The 18,589-nt window shown below is 35.3% G+C and overlaps 3 long non-coding RNA genes across 4 annotated transcripts; 2 read left to right on the top strand and 1 right to left on the bottom strand.

The window, feature by feature from the left end:
- Positions 1-934: 934 nt before the first annotated feature.
- Positions 935-3,512, top strand: LOC139190039 (uncharacterized). Of its 2 annotated transcripts, none has more exons than XR_011574016.1 (2): positions 935-1,207; positions 3,119-3,512. It is a non-coding gene; the product is annotated as an uncharacterized lncRNA (long non-coding RNA). The 2 variants fall into 2 exon arrangements; XR_011574017.1 differs by having other exon boundaries at positions 999-1,207; positions 3,094-3,512.
- A 774-nt stretch (positions 3,513-4,286) lies between these two features.
- LOC139190040 (uncharacterized) lies at positions 4,287-5,307 on the bottom strand. The gene is made up of 2 exons (XR_011574018.1): positions 5,150-5,307; positions 4,287-4,580 (listed from the first exon to the last, which is right to left on the bottom strand). It is a non-coding gene; the product is annotated as an uncharacterized lncRNA (long non-coding RNA).
- An 11,451-nt stretch (positions 5,308-16,758) lies between these two features.
- LOC114820104 (uncharacterized) lies at positions 16,759-18,377 on the top strand. Its single transcript, XR_003767477.2, has 2 exons — positions 16,759-17,840; positions 17,936-18,377. It is a non-coding gene; the product is annotated as an uncharacterized lncRNA (long non-coding RNA).
- The last annotated feature ends 212 nt before the right edge of the window (positions 18,378-18,589 follow it).

The following is an 18,589-nucleotide window of genomic DNA, read 5'->3' as shown; positions in this document are numbered from 1 at the left end:
CAAAAAAAAAGATCTCTCACGAGTCTAAAATGCCAACCCATCACAAATCAAGAATAACTTGCCAAGTACATGAAGCATTTTATTGAACAGAGTCCTAATCTGTATTACTATATAAAGCCCGAAGCCCATTTGGAGTCACGGGCTTCACAAAAAAGAATGGGACAAAAAATAACTTCCAAACAAAAAAGTTCAAGTGCATCTAAAAATAATTCATCAAATAATGCAGACGTATTTTCGTCATATAAATATTATTTTTTTATAATTATTTTTTTGTGTACAATTTTTTTAATTTTTAATTTTTATAATTAGTACTTTGCAATGGGTTATCAATAATGTGATTCAATCAGCTGTTTATTAAATATTATTTTATCTATTTTTAAAGACATTCAAAATATCTAAAGAGAGGTGCGTAATGCCAGTTATAAAAAAAGTTTTTCGTATGTGTATAATAATGTGATTCAATTAGTTATCAAATAATTATTTTTTTAAAACAAATAATATTATCTATACTAATGGGGAGGGGTGGGCTTCGCCCACATGAAGGCTAGTTATGTGAAATCCCGTTCCCGGATTTCACTGTTATAATCTGCGTATTTGTATTATTGAGATTTTATATTATTTTTCAAGAATTTATATTAATTTATTTGAAATTAGATTTGAATTAAACTAGTTACGAAGAATGAAGTTTGGAAAATTATTATTTACTCGTTGACCTTTCAAGGTCACAAGTAACGTTTTTGAATAAGTCTTGAAGTCACGAGCACATAGATGAAAGCCGTTTGCGAATACGGATTATAACGGTATAGTTACGGACGTTTGAAGTTGTGATTCTATAGATTTTAAGAATTATTTAAACTCACACTTTGTGGGAAAGAGGCCCAATCATATATATGGGGTAAGGGACTAATCAGTTAGAAGAGGAAGCGGACCAATCAGATTTTAGAGAGGTTAACTTAGGCAGCAGCCAATGAGAAAGGAAAAAAAAAAAAAAGGCCCATTGATTCCTGGCTCCGCCATGCTCCCATGGCGGCCTCCAAGCTCGTGATTCTCTCAATCTTTCTTGCCCTTATTTTCTCCCAGATTCGGGCTGTCGCTTCAATCCCGGCGGAGGAAGAAGAGCCAGTGAAGTTCCCCCGATCGGACACCCCTGATTCTTCCGCTCTGAAGATCGAGCTGAATCAGCTCAGGCCTAAGATCCACTCCCTAGGTTCGTTTCTATCATCTTCTGCGAATTCTAGGGTTTATTGGACGAAATTTGTGATTTTTCAAGTGTTTGTGGAATTCGATTTTTTTCCCTCGGTTTTCTGGCCATCCAAACAGATTTTACTAAAGTTAGAGATCCTTTGGTTTTTCAATTGGGAAGCGCTTTAATTCCTTTCCATTTATAATTTTGTGTTTATGTTTTGGCATCCAAGTAATACTGCCAATTAGCTGAGCTCTGGTGCTTACTTGTAAAGCTTTGATTTTTCAATTTTTATAATTTTAGTCAGAGCAATAAAGATGCTTAATTGTTTAGTTACTTTGTGAGTAGAAACAACATCGATGTTAGTCGAATTTGATTTCGAGCTTTTTTTGTGTGTTTTGAGTGTTGTTTGGGTTTTCCTGGCTGGTGGTTTGTGTTTCTTGGATGTCGAAGAATTCGACGCCAGTGAGAAGATTAAGGCACTGAAAAAGAAGAATGAGCTTATAGAAGAGGAGGAGGAAGTAATTCAAGGGAACTCGGATAGCATTTCTTCGTTGCAGAGTGAAATCGAGTCTCTCCAGGTTAGGCACATTTGCATGAAATGCCAAAAAACCCAATTCATAAAACCTCCCAAAATTCACATTAAATTCATCACTCAAAACTTAATCACAAAATTGTAGACGTGTATATGTATAAGGATCGATTACAACTAAACCAATATGACAGTGCTTAAAAAGATAATTAAAACTATGCATGACCATATTAAATGCAGTACGTGCACGGTTAGGGTTTGTGACAGTGTAAGAAATATATTTAGTTGGAGCGGAAGACAACGATTGGCTCTTTAGTCAACTAGTTCGAGTTCTTCTAGTGTGTCAACTATCATAGAGTGTGGTTGAGATTTCATGGAACTTGATGGGCTCATTGTGGTGGCGTGTCCTTCTCGTTTGACGCATGTCTCGAATCGTTTATAAAGATAAAATTAGTATTAATAGAGGCTCAATGAGTCTTTACGGCTCATCTCGGTGAGTGATTTTAATTTATGTGATATCGGTGATTACCTTGTTTTCGTAATTGTTATCCTGTGTGAATATGACTTGGTTTTATAAATATGTTTTCTATTGAATTGTTATTTTTAATGCTTAGCCATTGATTTAAGTTTATGAAATGAGATTTGACGTGTATATATTGAAATATGGTTTGATTTGTTTGATTGGCATGTTGTGATGAAATGTGAGGGCTAGTGGTGGATCATTAAACCATTGGGATGGGGATTTGTTGCTTCGTTTTAAATTTAGTATTTGTGCCTTATTTCCCTTGGTTGAGCTTTGGTAAATTAAGTAACTTGTGTTTGTCTCATTTACTTGAGCCGTTGTACATATGGTTGTTGACCTTCCACGATTCCGTTGAGTGATGGTACGAAATCGTATCCACTCAGATTCCGTTGAAAGATGGTTCGGAATTCCTTCTATTCCGCGATTCCGTTGAGTGATGGTCCGGAATCGTATCCACTCGGATTCTGTTGAGAGATGGTCCGAAGTCCCTCATACTCCGCAATTCCTTTGAGTGATGGTCTGGGATCATATCCACCTTGGGTTTCATTGAATTTGGATTAAGATAACTTCAAAGATGTAGGCTTCGGCCGAACTGTGTCACTTTAGCCTACTTTGTATTATTGTCGCTCTAGCCTACTATGTCGCTCTAGCCTACTTTTCATTGTGTTGTATAAGATTATGGTTGTGAGATGTGATTTGTTTTAGACGAACCGTTGGATGTTTGTGTGACTCCTTCATAGTTTTCAAATGTTTGGTATTGATTCTTTACAAATGATTTATATTCGAGGTTTCTAAACTGTGATTGATGGTTGATTTTATCATTATTATCACATACTTTGTATTATTGGGGGTAAGGCTAGCCGACATTTACCTCTTCCAGACCCTGCGTAAAACGGGAGCCTTGTGCACTGGGTACGACCTTTTACACGAGCTTCGCAGCCTATCCAAGTTCTTGATGCCGATGCATTATTCCCATGGTGTAGACGCTGATTGTACAGATGTCAAGTCTAAAGAGAGTACAAGAGGTCATTTGGTATTTTGGTTGGATTCTGTTGAGTGGTCTGGAATCCCTACTCTTACTCATTTTCCATAAAGATAGTTCGACCTTGGAATCGAGTGAATATGAATTGTTCATAGTAGAGATTGTGTATAAATTAGACTTATCATGTTAGTGCTTGGAATCCAGGTGGGGAATTATGTAGGGATCCTTTATTAAAATTTGTGAATTGATATGGAACCTTATTGATTGAATAACATAGTAAATGTTGATATCATGCTTCGTTGATTTTTAGGATTGATTAATTAGAATGATTGCGGAATGATGTGGGATATGATTATTATTATTATGATTAGTCTCGTTGCTCAATGTGGCTTGAGAATAATACTATGCTTTGTTGGTTCTTGGATATGTTACATGTTGTGGATTAAGGTTTCATGTTGAAAACATAGTGATTTATATGATGGATGAAGTAGAAATGTTGATTGTCATATTGGATTGTTATGTAGCCTTGAATCTAGTACTTCCATATTTGTCAAGTTCTAATGATTGATTGAGGAGTGTTATATCTTTCAGGTTGAATGTGCTGTCATAAATGTTGATGGGTAGTGAATGACGAACTACGAATGGTTTGATCCCTAATGAGGGTACGTAGGCAGTCTAACGAGGAGGTTAGATGCAGCCATAAAGTATATGAAAATTTTCTACGCGATTCGATTCTCGAGTTATGATTTGCCATATCTCGGAGGCAGGGTAGGTTGAGATACGGGTATTTGGTGACGTCACGTGTTAATCTTGAATGTATGTCGGGATTGGGGCGTGACAAGTTAAACTTAAGTGAACTCAAATCTTAAGTCACTTACAAATTACCCCACGACGATCCTGCAACATATGCATAACAACCAATTTCACACAACCAAATTCAAGACAATTTCAGCTATGACATTGAACAAAAGGTGTGAGAATGCTTTTGAGACTCCTCATCAATAAACATCTCCCAACTCACACTCCAGTATGTTATGTAATCATGAGTTCTGTGAAGACCTAGAAATTGAACATAATACATTTGTATTTTTATATCTGAAATAGGAAATGTCAGCCCAATTTTTACTACATCAGATTAGATATTCTTTTATCTTTTTTTTTTTTTTTCAGCCCAAACAAAAGAGAGAGAAGTCACTCTCTAGCTAAACCTGCCAACCAACATAGAGAAATGATTCCTTCTTATCATCTTTGTTTCTGCTTGCTCAACCTATGTGTAGGTGTTGTGTAGCGGTATAAACTTAAAGTCTGAGTGTCCGTATTCCTAAGAAAGTGTTGAAAAAGAATGCAGAATTTGTTGCAACTGAAATGAACAATAATATTGGATGAGATTTAAATTTTAGAAGAAAAATTCAACGATTATAAACACTAAAGCATCGGGATTCCACCTGCATACAACTATTGAATTTCATTATTTTGATTCATTATAACTCAACTGAGATACAAACGTAAAATGCTCTCAGTCGGATGATATGGCAATTAAATATTTTCAATATAAAACTGTTTGAAAAGTGATTTTTCATTATAGTTATTCAAAACAAAACACAAATTCAATTCCCTATAGAAATAATCCCAAAAATAATTTGTACCTAAGACAACAAAATATTAAGAAAATTTTCCATCGAAATCATACCAATCTACTAATTTGTTCAATTCACTAAAAAAAAGAATGTGAAACAAAACTATAGGAAAAACGTGATTGAACCTATGAATTATAACTAACATCCATCAATTCGAAAATAAAATAAATAAAAAATTCCTTGAAATATCCATAATGGTAATTAATATAGATTTTTCCTCTTAGCCTTAGCTAGGGAGATTAGTTCTCCATAAACGAAATTAAAGAAAGAGTTCTAAAGATTGGAAACTAACTGATAGCAGAGATGCCAGCTTCCGCTTCCACTGAGTCGACCCATCCAGAACGTACGCATGCTTATGTCACTGGATTCCTATTTTCTCTGTGTTCCTGGCTTTTCGCACCTGGCGATGTCGCTGACTCAGTTGCACAGGACGAAGGACGAAGGACTCTTTGTTGTTTGCAACTTGTTTGCAAGTGAGCTGCTTGCTTTTTAACTTGGACCCTTTATTTCTGCCCCAACAGTTAGAGTAAAGGTAGAAATATAGAGAATAATCCAAATGATGATTTTGAGGTACGACTTGAATCGTTTCCTTAAAGTATTATTTGTTTCCACTCGAATGAGTTTGCTAAAGGGTTTTTGTCAAGTCACTTCTAGGATACAACAAAGTATGAAATATTCGATTAGCAAAACCAAATTATATTCCCTTAAAAATAACTAGAAAGAAATTGTATGAATGTGATAGAGAGAGAAGAGAGAGCAATGAAATTGTGTATACAACAAATTTCTAAATGATTTTCTCTTCTACCAATTTACCAATATATATGAGAGATTGCACCTGTTAGACATATCCTTTGATTTTAAATATGTCTTCTCGCCATAAGATACAACTGAATTAATATTACAACATATGTCAATTCGCATGTCTGATGCAAAGCATCAATTACCAAAAGTTGTGTCTGTTAGTAAACCATGCACTAGTCAGACATGAATCATGTCTTTTAGTAAAGTTTGAAAAGTCACATTGCTTTAATATGATGAAGAGCAACTGTTGGGCAAATACCCAACTTCTTCCATACGAATATATTAATATATTATTAGAATATTCAACACCAACTACACGGGGTTGTACTTGCACATTTGTACTTCATTAATCCACTGGACCACGTGGCCTGCTATTTGCATTCTCTTTCTCATACCTTTACATAAATAAAAGTAAACTAGTCAAGATAAATCAAACAATTGAATAATGAACTCTCTTAACTAATCAAACTTATGAGAGCTAAAATATATGTATTAGTAAGGTAAACATGCTCGTGGGTATAATTTATTTTTTTAACAAACGATATAATTTACATTAAGGAGTGAGGAAGTGAGCCAAGCCTTACAATAGACTTGCCATAACAATGTGGTTCAAAATTATTTTCGGTGAGAATCGAACCTAAAACCTCTCACTTGTTAACTACATTGCAAAATTTGGGAATTGAAGGGAAAATTAAGAAGAATGGATGAGTAGAAGAATGAACAAAGATATTAGAGAGAGAAAATAGGATTTGTATTAATTGATTAAATGAAGATTACACACTTTGTTTTTATAAGAGAAATCTTAACTACTCTAACCAAATACTAACTATATTGCTAACTGTATTATTGACTTGTGCCCTTAATGCTCCCGCTCAATCTCAACTGGGGTATCCCAATTTGAGATTGCAGCAAAGTCTCAAATAGCAAACACTGAAATATGGACAAATGGACGCACTACAGAATGTTCTTGTTCCAGATTGACTTTGGTGATGCTTTCTGATTGCAAAGGGTTTTGTTGCCCTTAGATTGCAGCAATTGAGCTTGCTTTTGCTCCTCATTTTCTTCTCAATTGCGGTCCCACAAACATGAACCTAAATCCATACTTAAACTGACAGGTATCCATACTCAAACATGCTACTTGTACAGATGCTACTTGCTCACTAAACTGACAGGTATTCAAAACCTAAATCCATAATCAAGAACGGTGCAATTTCATATTGGTTCTTCCCAAAGAATTTCAGCCCCTCAAACTGATGTCTACACCTCTCGTAGGAGCTTCAATCAAAGAACAACTTCTTATAAAGTCGTAACACACCCTCATGCCAGTTATAACAATTTCTTGCAGGATTACCCTTCGTGGGATTTATTGTCAACAACTTCATTTAGCATTGGCTTCGGCCTTTAAAACAGAAAATTAACAAACTATAGTGTGACATCAGCCTTAATTATAGTACCACAAGATCGCCCTTTGTGGATTTTACCAAAAAACAACTACTCTTAACAATGGCATCGGCCTTCACAATTTCAACAACAGAAAATCAACATCTACATAAGATTACCCTTCGTGGGATTTACCTCCTCACATCACGGAATTACCATTCGTGGAATTTACCTGTAACAACTTCTTCTATCCTTCGTGGGATTTACCTATTCACATCACGAAATTACCCTTCGTGGGATTTACCGTTTACTTCTTCAAACTTCATCGTATAACCGAATTTACTGTAGATTCATGCTAACAACTGAGTTGGTTAGACTCGACATTATAGGCTGAGATTAGGGAAAATCACTGCATAAACTCCTCAACAGAATTGCAGAAAAAAAAAAACAGTGAAGTAGAGAGACAAGAATTGGATACAGCAAAACTTCTTGAGTAATTCAACAATGAACACAAGAATCCAAGAATCCATACCCATTTTACCAAACATATCAAGATTTGCAGAAAAATCGAGAGCATGAACCCAATGAAAAGTCCAATCAAAGCAGCAAAGACCAACATACTGAGAGAATCCAAGAATCCATACCCATTTTACCAAACATACTGAGAGAATACTGCACCATATAACTGAAAAGAAGGAAGTTGTCCCCATCCGAACTAAGCTATCAAAGCCCCTTAGGGTGCAATCCAAACAGGCTATTGATAAAAGTAAAAGAAACAATATACTCTCAAACCGCATAAGCTACTTCAAAACGAATGGACATGCCTGCTCAAACTTTGTTTTGACATAATCATAGCCATACAGTGCCTTACTTCCAAAGAAAAGTCAAACTGGTAATGCCACTTTCCATAATCCAACAATATTCTTGAAATTGGGAGCACACAGAAACACAAATACCCAAATCTTAAACAAATATACTTCCAAATGACAACATAAGCCACAACCAAGTAGTAGAAATGTAATTTTTAACCAGCAACAAAAAACTTGTAAAACCTAGAAACGATCCATTCTAATTGTTCAAGAATTCAGAGAAAAATGGACTGAAAACATAACCTTCAAATGAAACTTGTGAGCTGGGACTTTCTTCAAACACCTGGACTGCATTAAGCATTGATGTCAAAACCACTCGTCAAAAGATCAACCATATTGTTCTTCGTCGTCTTTATATTCAATACATCTTGTTCTCTGAGGATTCACTCATAATCCGCTGAGAAACCCGTGCCGAGAAGAATGTCTCCAAGGAGGCCGCTAGCAAGAAGAAGAAGAAGAGATCGAACTAAGTGATGAACACAAAGAAGAAGAAGAAGAAGAATATCTCCAATGGTAGTCGCAATAACAGTAGCAGTCGCCGATTGGGATGAAATGATTCCACTGGATCCAAAATAAAAAATTGGTTGACTATCTTCTTTTTGTATTAAGAACTCGATGAAAATTTCCATTTTTCAAGATTTCATCTTTGTCGTCCCTAATGACGACTTACTCATCTTCTTCCTCCCACCAAGAGAAACCACAAAAGGTTCAATTCCCATTGGACTCCGTCGCATATGAAAACCTCCAAGAAATTGGCTCTGGCGACAAGAACTGCATCAAGAAGCACACTAGACCCAGAATCTTGTCCATGGCCAATGCTGGTCCCGTAACCAATAGATCTCAATTCTTCATATGCACCGCCAAGACCAAGTGGCTCGACGGCAAGGCTGTCTACATCCCCATGAACTCTGCAATCGTCGCAACCAAGTCCGTTGACTTCGACCAATCCACAACTGATTTCGAGAGCAAACTACGCGACCCCCCAAGAATCGCAACAATCAACCCAAGCTCACGGAAGCACTGAAAATTTAATGGAAATTTGAGGAGAAATTAAACTAGGAAAAAAAAATGTAAACTACAATGAAGAGAAATCACCAGAATCCATGGTGTGAGCCTGGTGGCTTTGATACCATGTTAACTATATTGCAATATTTAGGAATTGAAGGGAAAATTAAGAAGAAAGGATGAACAGAAAGAATGAACACAGAGATATTAGAGAGAAAGAGAGAGAGAGTTTAGAGGGAGAAAATAGAATTTGTATTAACTGATTGAACGAAGATTACCCACTTTGTTTTTATAAGAGAAATTCTAACTACTCTAGCCAAATACTAAAAAACTTACTAACTGTATTGCTAACTGTATTTTTAACTGTATTACTGACTTGTACCCTTAATATTACTTATAAATGAATAGGAATATCACTAGACTGTAATACTAAGTAGCTGCTCATGGGTATAATTTAAGTACACAAAATGTATACTATTGAGCTATTATCACTTTCCTAATCCATTTTGTTATTATCTTCTGGTATATGCTTAGTACATGATTAACTTCTGCTATATGCTTAGTGACACTAGAATGCTGACTATTGTAGACTATCTAACCAGGAGGTTTTAAAAACGGTGAAAACCTTAAGAAGGAGGAGGAGGAGGAGCTAGGGTTGTGGTGGAGACTCTGTAGTTGCAGGTGGCAGTTTTGTGATTTTAGATTGCTCTATTAGCAGTCTATACAGCTGACTAATCTCAGCTATAAAGCAGGTGGTGGAAGATCTAGGTTCAGGTTTCGATAATGACACATTTACATTTCCTACTGAGTGTCTTGAGTATTTCTTTTCAATTTACTTTATCATGTTTGTATTCTTTATTTTGATCCCAAAAAAAAATCCTCTAAGTACCTATTTCGTGTTTCTACCACCCTACTTGAAGCTTTGAAAAATCATAAGAATTGAAGTCACAAAGTGTTCATAATTTCTTGGTGCAGATTTCATAACTTTCAGTTTCGTCCTTATTTTCTTTCATTACAAAGCTTATTTTCAAAATATTCTTTCCGTAGGATTGAAGAGGGATTCATAAGCTTTAAATCAAGTACTTAAAACGAAAATTTTCATTTATATTTAATGGGTTAAAACCATGTTCAAAAAGGTCCCTTTGAACCCGTGTAAAACTCTGGTACAGATTCTTTTGCACATGCTATTTCAACTCGTGATTCTTCCAGATTTCCAATGAATATAAACTCATAAATTTTCGTTGAGTTTTGATAAGTTAAAAAGTTGTTCATAATCTGTCCGCAAAACTGGAAAACGTTCCAGTTTTTCTCCAGTTTCTCTTTGGTAGAGATGGTGGACAGTGATTTTATATTACAATATTCTAAAATTTGCACATTTCTTTTTACTCCGACATTCAGCTCTAGACTTGAGGGTGCCTAAGAGCTCGAGAAAAACTGAGGAAAGAAATATTAGCTTGGTTGGAGTCGAGGTAAGGGATTTAGGGATTAATATTTGAATAGAACTCCATACGTTAGTCATTCACTTATATCTAATCATTTACTTGTATTGTTACAGTTTATATGTTTCAGATTCTATTATTGATTGAGTGGTATGCTTGCATAAATATTATGATTCTTGAATTCGATATCCTTGATCGATATTGTGATGATTTATGGTTAATAAACTATTGGCACATGATTGGTATATGATGCTTTGAACACATTGCATTTCATTACATACTGGGGGTGAAGTTTTAAGATTGCAGAAGTATTGAAGAAACTGTAGAAAGAATGCACAGAGAGAGAGAGAGAGAGAGAATTCGAATTGAGAGAAATATGTGTTTTCTTATTTCTTGACAATGGAGTAATCTTCTTTTACAATCTGCTATATGACTAATCAAAGCTTCTTATGAAAGCTAATGTTTAACTACCTTATAACAACCTTATAACAACCTATGTTAGCTGAAATAAAGGTGTAGACAACCTTTTTGTTAGCATATTAGTTGACTGGTTTGATGAAGAGACATGTTGTACATGGAGATCTCCTCTTGTTACTCTCTCTGACAAAATGATAGTCGATTTCAATATGTTTAGATTTGGCATAAAACACTAGATTTATAGACAAAGCTATGGCTAAAATGTCACAGTGTATCATTGGTTGAAGTATAAGTGGAATACGCAGATCACATAATAATTGCTTTATCTAACCAAATTTTGTAGCTATGATGGCAAGAGCTTTATATTTAGCTTCGATTGAAGACCTGGAGACAGTGTGGTGCTTCTTTGAAGCCCATGAAATAGGATTTGAACCTAGAAAGACAACAAACTCAAAAGTGAATCTTCTGTCGTTAAGATCTCCAGCCAAATCTGCATCACTATATGACTGGAGATATTTTGGTTTTGATTTGAAATGAATTCCGTACTTTGAAGTACCTTTAAGATACTTGATGATTCTCTTAATTGCAATAACATGAGACTCCATTGGATTGTGCATGAATTGACAAGCTTGATTTACTGAGAAAGCTATGTCTGGTTTGGTGAACGTGAGGTATTGCACCTATTGATCAAGACCGTGATATGGTTTGCCATCATCTTTGAGCAATCTGTGATAGGGAAGACATGGAATGGCACAAGGTTTGCAGTCTTGCAGATCAATTTTGTCGACTAACTCCTTTATATACTTTGATTAAACAACAAATAAACCATCAGAAGTGTAGCATATTTGTAACTTTAAAAAATAGTTCAAAACTCCCAGATACTTCATATCAAACTCTTTTGTAAGGTCTGTAATCATATTTTAAATCAACTAGGGATCATTGCCTGTTAGTATCACATCATCAACATATAGCAGTAGAACAACTATCCCTAGTGATGTGTGTTGAACAAATAAAGAAAGATATGCTTGTGAAGCTTTAAGGCCAATCCTGGTAAAAAGCTTGTAAATTTCTCATTCCAACCTGTGGGAGCTTGTTCCAGTCCATAAAGTGACTTTTCAAGCTTCCAGACATAATTTGATGGATGATTTGAACTTTGAAGCCCTGGAGGTTGTTCCATGTATACCTCTTCTTGAAGAAAACCATGTAAAAATGCATTTTTAACATCCAACTGTCTTAGAGACCATTTGAATTGAGCTGCCAATGCAAGGATTAGTTTAATTATTGTTGGTTTAACAACTGGACTAAATATTTCTCCATAGTCTATTCCCTCTTCTTGACTGTATCCTTTTGCAACAAATCTTGCTTTATACCTTCACATTGACACCTGCATTTTTCTTTATTTTTGTACGCCCATTTGCATCCAACAAGTTTTTTATGCTGTGGAAGAGGCACTAGTGACCATATCTTCTGAAAAGTAAAGACATCAATTTCCTCTTGCATTGCAGTTTGCCACTCTAGTACTTTTGCAGCTACCTAGAATGTTTTTTGTTCTAAAATGGGTGTATGATTTGCAGCTACTCAAGTAGAATAAGCTTTTCTTTTTATAATACCACTTTTTGATCTTGTCTGCATTGGTTGCAAATTCATATGGATTAAAAGAACAACAGTAAGTTATTCTTGTTAGAAATCAGGATTAGCAGGGATAAGAAACTGTGTAATTTTAGTCTGGTAAGGTTATGTGATTGATGAATGTGTACTTGTATCTTAGTACTGTAATTTGGGTGTTGGAATAGAATATGAGGCACTGCATGATTGTGTTTTCAATAAATATAAGGTTGTAGATGCAGATAAAGATTGTGTGGCTCTAGATGATGTTTGATTCAATGACCCTGATGCTCTAGATGAAGATGAATGCATATGAGATGATGGTAATGTGGCCTGATTATGTAGAGAAACTGATGGTAATGATGTTGCAAGTAAATGCAGTGGTATGCTGGATATTGGTAGTGTTGACTGATGTATCTTAGATGATGTTTTAGAGGATTGGAATTGTGTTTCATAAAAAAGAACATGTCTAGAGATGTAAATCTTATTTGTGATACCATCTAGACATATAAAACCCTTATAGTTTTTTGCATATCCCCAAAAAATGCAAGTTGTTTTTGTTGTAGTCTAGAATTGATATAGGGTTTCAATAATGGATAACATGCACAACCAAAAACTCTGAGATGTGTAATGGTTGGAATTTTACCAATCAACTACTTGTAAGGAGATTACATCTTTAGTGTCACACAAGACATTCTGTTAATCCGGTATATGGCTACAAAACAAGCATAAAACCACAATTTGGATAGAAGTTTGGATGTCTGCAATAATGTGATGGTAGTTTCTAAAATACGTCTGCCAAGCTATTTTGTTTTAGGGGTGTAAGGACAAGATTTATGATGTGAAATTCCTTTTAATGCCAGAAAACTTTGAAATTTTTACTTGTATATTCACCACCACCATCACTTTGAAATATTTAAACTTTTACAGAAAATTGGGTACACAAGAATGTATACAATTTGACCAATATTGAAACACTTCGACCCGGAATGTCCACCACTTGGACTCTGAATCGAGCTATGCTGACCAACACCAGAAAGGTGACGAAACCATAAAGTGTAGTGAAGTTGGAAAATGTGAATAAATTTAAACCTAAAAGTGACTAAATGCAAGAGTGCACGTGTGAGCAGGATTGAACTCATTTCACACATGATGTCAAAGTATAAGTACAGTAAAATTTGAATAAGAATCATATCATCTGAAGTAATATCTTATGTTAATGTATGCCAAAAATCCTCGTTGACACAAACATTGCTACTAAATCTTGGAGGGGCGAAAAGGTGGGCTTCAAAATAAAGTTTTGTAAAAACCTTTTCGAAAACATATAACCTCTCGCAGTAAAACAAGTATAGTTTTCAAATATATGTACTATATATAGTATGAAAACATTTACCGTAAACAGTAATATTTCAAAATTATGGTAAATCACAATATTTCACATATAAAACATATAACATTCGATAATCACAATATCTCAAAATAAATTAACATATAATATCAGGTGCTCATCGACATATGCTGACACATGAATTCATGTAGATGTGGTATTTTGACATGAGCGGGATTGAGTGTAATAATGATTTACGCTCTAGTACTACAATCACGTGAAGATTGGTGTTATGCGCGTAACATACGAGTCCTAATTGTCTATAGCAATCTAGGACAAGACTGGCGCCTACAATAGATCCAAGGTAAGCGTATTGGTACGATGTAAACATAGACGTGAAGACTGACCCTGGCCCGGGCAAGTACTAACACTAGTGCGATGAGTAGTTAACGTAAATATGATCATGCAATGGTAATTCAATAATTCTAGTAAATAAAATACTATTCATGGCCGCAACTATAATTAAGGCATTCCATAATAGTACGCATACCTGTGCATCTAGTAATATTTAAGATATTTAATAAATTTCGTAAATTCCCTAATTCTTATAAACGTTAGTCTAATATATATATATATATATATATATATATATATGGAAACTAGCTAAATATATATTTAAAAGCAAAGACCCACTCACAAATCATGTCATCTAAACAAACTCGCCTCACGGGTATTGAAGATCCTTGCGATGCATTTCAATAATTTGAAGCTAAGTCATCGTCACAATTGACCAGAAAATGGCCTGAAAGTGGCCCAATGACCATGGTTCCATTCTTCCAGAAATAAGAGAAATCTCCCTTAAGGTGTTTTCTGCACATGGTGGAGTCGTTACAAGTTTGTCGGAAAATATGGCGTTGGTGATGGTCCTTGGGGTCGGGGAAGGGCGAGTGACGTGAGGGAGGAAGGAGAAGGCCAACAGATGGTGGTGCAGGGTGGTTCATCATGAATCATGGCGACGGTGGTTGTCGGAGGATGGTAACTCTGTCGTTGTGCGTTTTCTGTATTTGTAGGAAAGAGAGACGATAGAGTTGGGGAGTTTGAGAAAGAAAGTTTGAGAGAGCAAAGATGATGGTGGTGTGTTAGATGTTTTACAGAGGAAGGAGGGAGTCGGAGAAAGTTGAAGGGAGAATGAGAGAGTGTGAGTGAAGATAAGAGAAGTACAAAAGGGTGGGAGACACAGTAAAGAAGAGAAATAGGGTGTGGGCCCTAGTGTCTCACAAAACAATACCACAAAAAGATAGACAAAAAATATCTCTCTCTCATATGAAATTACTAAACTACCCTAAACGCTTCGTGTTTCGTAAAATCTTCACCGTAGCTCCGTATTCAATCTCATTTACGCTCACACGTTCGTATCGTTGAGTACTAATTAATAAAATACTAATATAGACAGGCCTACTTGCCCACTTGTTTAACGAACCCAACGAATAAACTATTGATATTATAATCTGCAACCCGCACACTGATAACTCACTGTTGTCTCGATAAGCAAGTAATAAATTTCCAAGAGTGCAAAATTACCTTTTTGCCCCTTGTGCTCACGTGTTCGTAAGGACACGTACCACCTAAGAAGATGTGTAAAGGAACAAAAAGTGAAAAGGAATCGAATGTCCATGGAGGATTTCCCCCTTGTCAGGGGTATTTTTCGTAATTTCACAAGATTAGGCAATAAAATAAGTATAAATTCGGGACGGGATGTCACAAATATTGCAAAAACTTCAGCTTTATTATTCATTGGAAAAATTCATATGTATCTGGTACATTCAACAATGAAGCTAACATAGTACTTAGAACCTTTAAAAGACAACACAGAGGCAGGTCCTTATACATCACTATGTATCACCTCTAATGGGTTTACAGACTTATTTGCAGGAAGTGAAAAAGACAACTTTATAAATTTCCATTCTAATCAAGGTGTACGAATGGTTTGACGAGTATCTGTGGATGCAGAAGCCTTAGTGTGTTGCATTATTGCAGAAGTGATTGCATTTGATGAATGTCCAAATCTTTGATGTCATAAGCTTGTGCTAACAGGTTTGGCAATGAAGCACGCATGTGATCATGAGAATGTAGGTAATTTCTTCTATGGAGAGTGAAATAGAATGGGGTAATAACCAACTTTACATAGTCCCTTGAGTAATATTTTCCTTGTGATTTTATCCTGAACCCAAAGAGAGATATCATCACATATGAATCTACAATTATTATCCTTGCATAGTTGATATATAGATAATAGATGCTGTGAAAGTTTAGGAACATGCATCACATTCTTCAATGCAAATGTATGAATACGAGCTATTAAATTTGATATACCAATGTTGAAAATGTTCAAACTTGTACCACTTGCAGTGGTTGTTATTGTATCAGTGCCTTGATATGTAATAGCTAAATCCAAATTCGCAAGTTTTGAGGTCATATGAGATGTTGCAACAATGTCTACAACCCAAACTGTTCTAGTGGTGCAGATGGATTGTGACTTGCTTGCATTGTAGTTAGATTGACAGAAGGTGGTCTTCCTTTGTATGCAAAATTATTTATGTGATAATACTGAGTGGCTGAGTGTCCCAACTTCTAGCAAGTTTGACACTAAATGGTAGTACCAGTTGTTGTATTGTGCTTCGGAAATAATCTACTACAACATGACCTTTTTTGTTGCATATTTGGCAAGTTGGAATATCAGATGGAAGTTCAAGGCAAAAGTATTGAAATGCACTAGCAAATCCAAAGAGGTGCATTGGGATCCATTGACCCCAATAAGTTTCTAAATTTACTCTTGTGAAAAAATATTTGATTCCTATACCACTAGTAACAGATGAATTATGGCCAAATTTAGTGGGCCATTATGCTGTTTTTTGGTTCCATCCTTCTAATGCTTTTGGTTTCCATCCCTCGAATGCTCTCCTTGTGCTGCTTCATTTGTGCTATGAGCAATCACTCATATGAGTACTACTTTCGGTAGCTTTTGAGAGAGAAATTTGTTATGTATTTTCGTCTTCTTTATTTGTTTGAGTGAGAGTTATCGGTATATGTGTAATTTGAGTTTGAAAGTTAACACTCTATTGTCTATTTGTAATCTCCTTTTTGATATATTTGAAAGCTATTTTTAAATGAAAGTGATTGATTTTCTAAAACTATTTTTTGACCCCAGTGTTGTAAATTCCTAGCTCTGCCACTGTTGAAATGGTTTGGGAGCTCCAAGAATTCCAGGACTTGAGTTATATGATGGAGATTGAAATCTTGGACCATTGTTGTACTGAAATCTATCTCTTCCTTTTCCTTTATAATTTGACCCTTTATATCCACCTGAATTACCACCATTGGATTACCAGATGAACCATATTGCGAAGATGACCCCTGACTAGAATTGTATCCATTAAAACTAGATCTGCCATTAAAATTGTACCCTTGGCTTGAAGATCTTGTATCAGAGTGAAAACCTTGAGACTGAGTTGGGTTTTGTTAAAGACTGAAAGCTTTGCCTTTGTCTGATTAAGTACATGCAACCATTGTAGTTCCAAAGTTCACAGTAGACTAAAAAAATTGGCCAATTATGGCTTCTTCAGCAAGAAGCTATGATCTGAAATCTTTCAAAGAAATTCCATTTTTCTTCCTCTGATAACACAGCAAAATGTATTGTACTCAGAGATAACCCTTTTAGAGCTAGAATGATTATATCATTTTCAAAGATGACACCAGCTGCAACAAGATGATCTCTTGCATCTTTAATATTCTATAAGTAAACAAATACTGAATCAGACCCATTTTGAATGTTTTGTAGCTCTGTTTTCTTCTGGAAGATTGTAGCTTTAGTTTTTGTAGAAAACATTTCCTTTAGACTAATCCACATATTATATGAACTAGCACTTCCAAGAATGCAGGAGATGTCAGTAGATGACAGTGTGGCTATGAGAAACTGCATAAGAGCACGATCATGCATTTTCTAAACTTGATAGGCATTTGTTTCAACCCCTTTAAGATTTGCCTCATCAAGAAACCTTTGTGGACATTTCTTGGACTCAACAACGAACCAAGAATGCCATGACTTTTAAGCAGAAGTTTGATCTGAAAACTCCATACAAGGTAATTGGAATAATCCGATTTTACTGTAACCGACGATGATACAGTGATAATGAGACTTGTAATGGGTGATTGTACATTCTGCAATTGTCCCACAGTAACCATTGTTGAAGTAAAAAGCTTTTGTCACTGGAGACTTGTATCGAACAATTGATGCTCAGAAAACGAAAGATTGATTATCTTCCAAATTGGGATTTTGATCCAAAAAACTCACAAAAGCAACAAATTAGAGGGTTGAGAAGAGAAATGTATGTATCAAAGATTGTGCGGAAGCATTGGATCTACCATTGGCGAGCATACCATGTTAAGATTGCAGAAATATTGAAGAAATTGTAGAAAGAATGCAAAGAGAAAGAGAGAGAAATTTGAGCTAAGAGAAGAGAGTGTTTTCTTATTTCTTAACAATGAAGTAATCTTCTTATACAATCTGTTATATGACTAATTAAAGCTTCTTATGACAGTTAATGTTTAACTACCTTATAACAATCTATATAACAACTTATTGTTGTTCTTCTTGGAAATCAGGATCAACAGAAATAAGGAGCTGTGTAATTTTAGTCTTCTAAGGTTTTGAGATTGGTGAATGTGTACTTGTATCTGAGTACTGTAATATAGGTGTTTGAATAGAATCTGAGGCACTACATGATTGTGTTTCTAATAACTATGAGGTTGTAGATGAAGACAAAGATTCTGTGGCTTTAGATGATAGTTGATTCAATGACTCTGAGACTCTAGATGAATGCATATAAGAT

The sequence above is a fragment of the Malus domestica genome, chromosome 12 (assembly GCF_042453785.1).
Source record: "Malus domestica chromosome 12, GDT2T_hap1".
In the NCBI taxonomy this organism is placed as follows: domain Eukaryota; kingdom Viridiplantae; phylum Streptophyta; class Magnoliopsida; order Rosales; family Rosaceae; genus Malus; species Malus domestica.
This window is presented reverse-complemented; position numbering and strand designations above follow the sequence as displayed.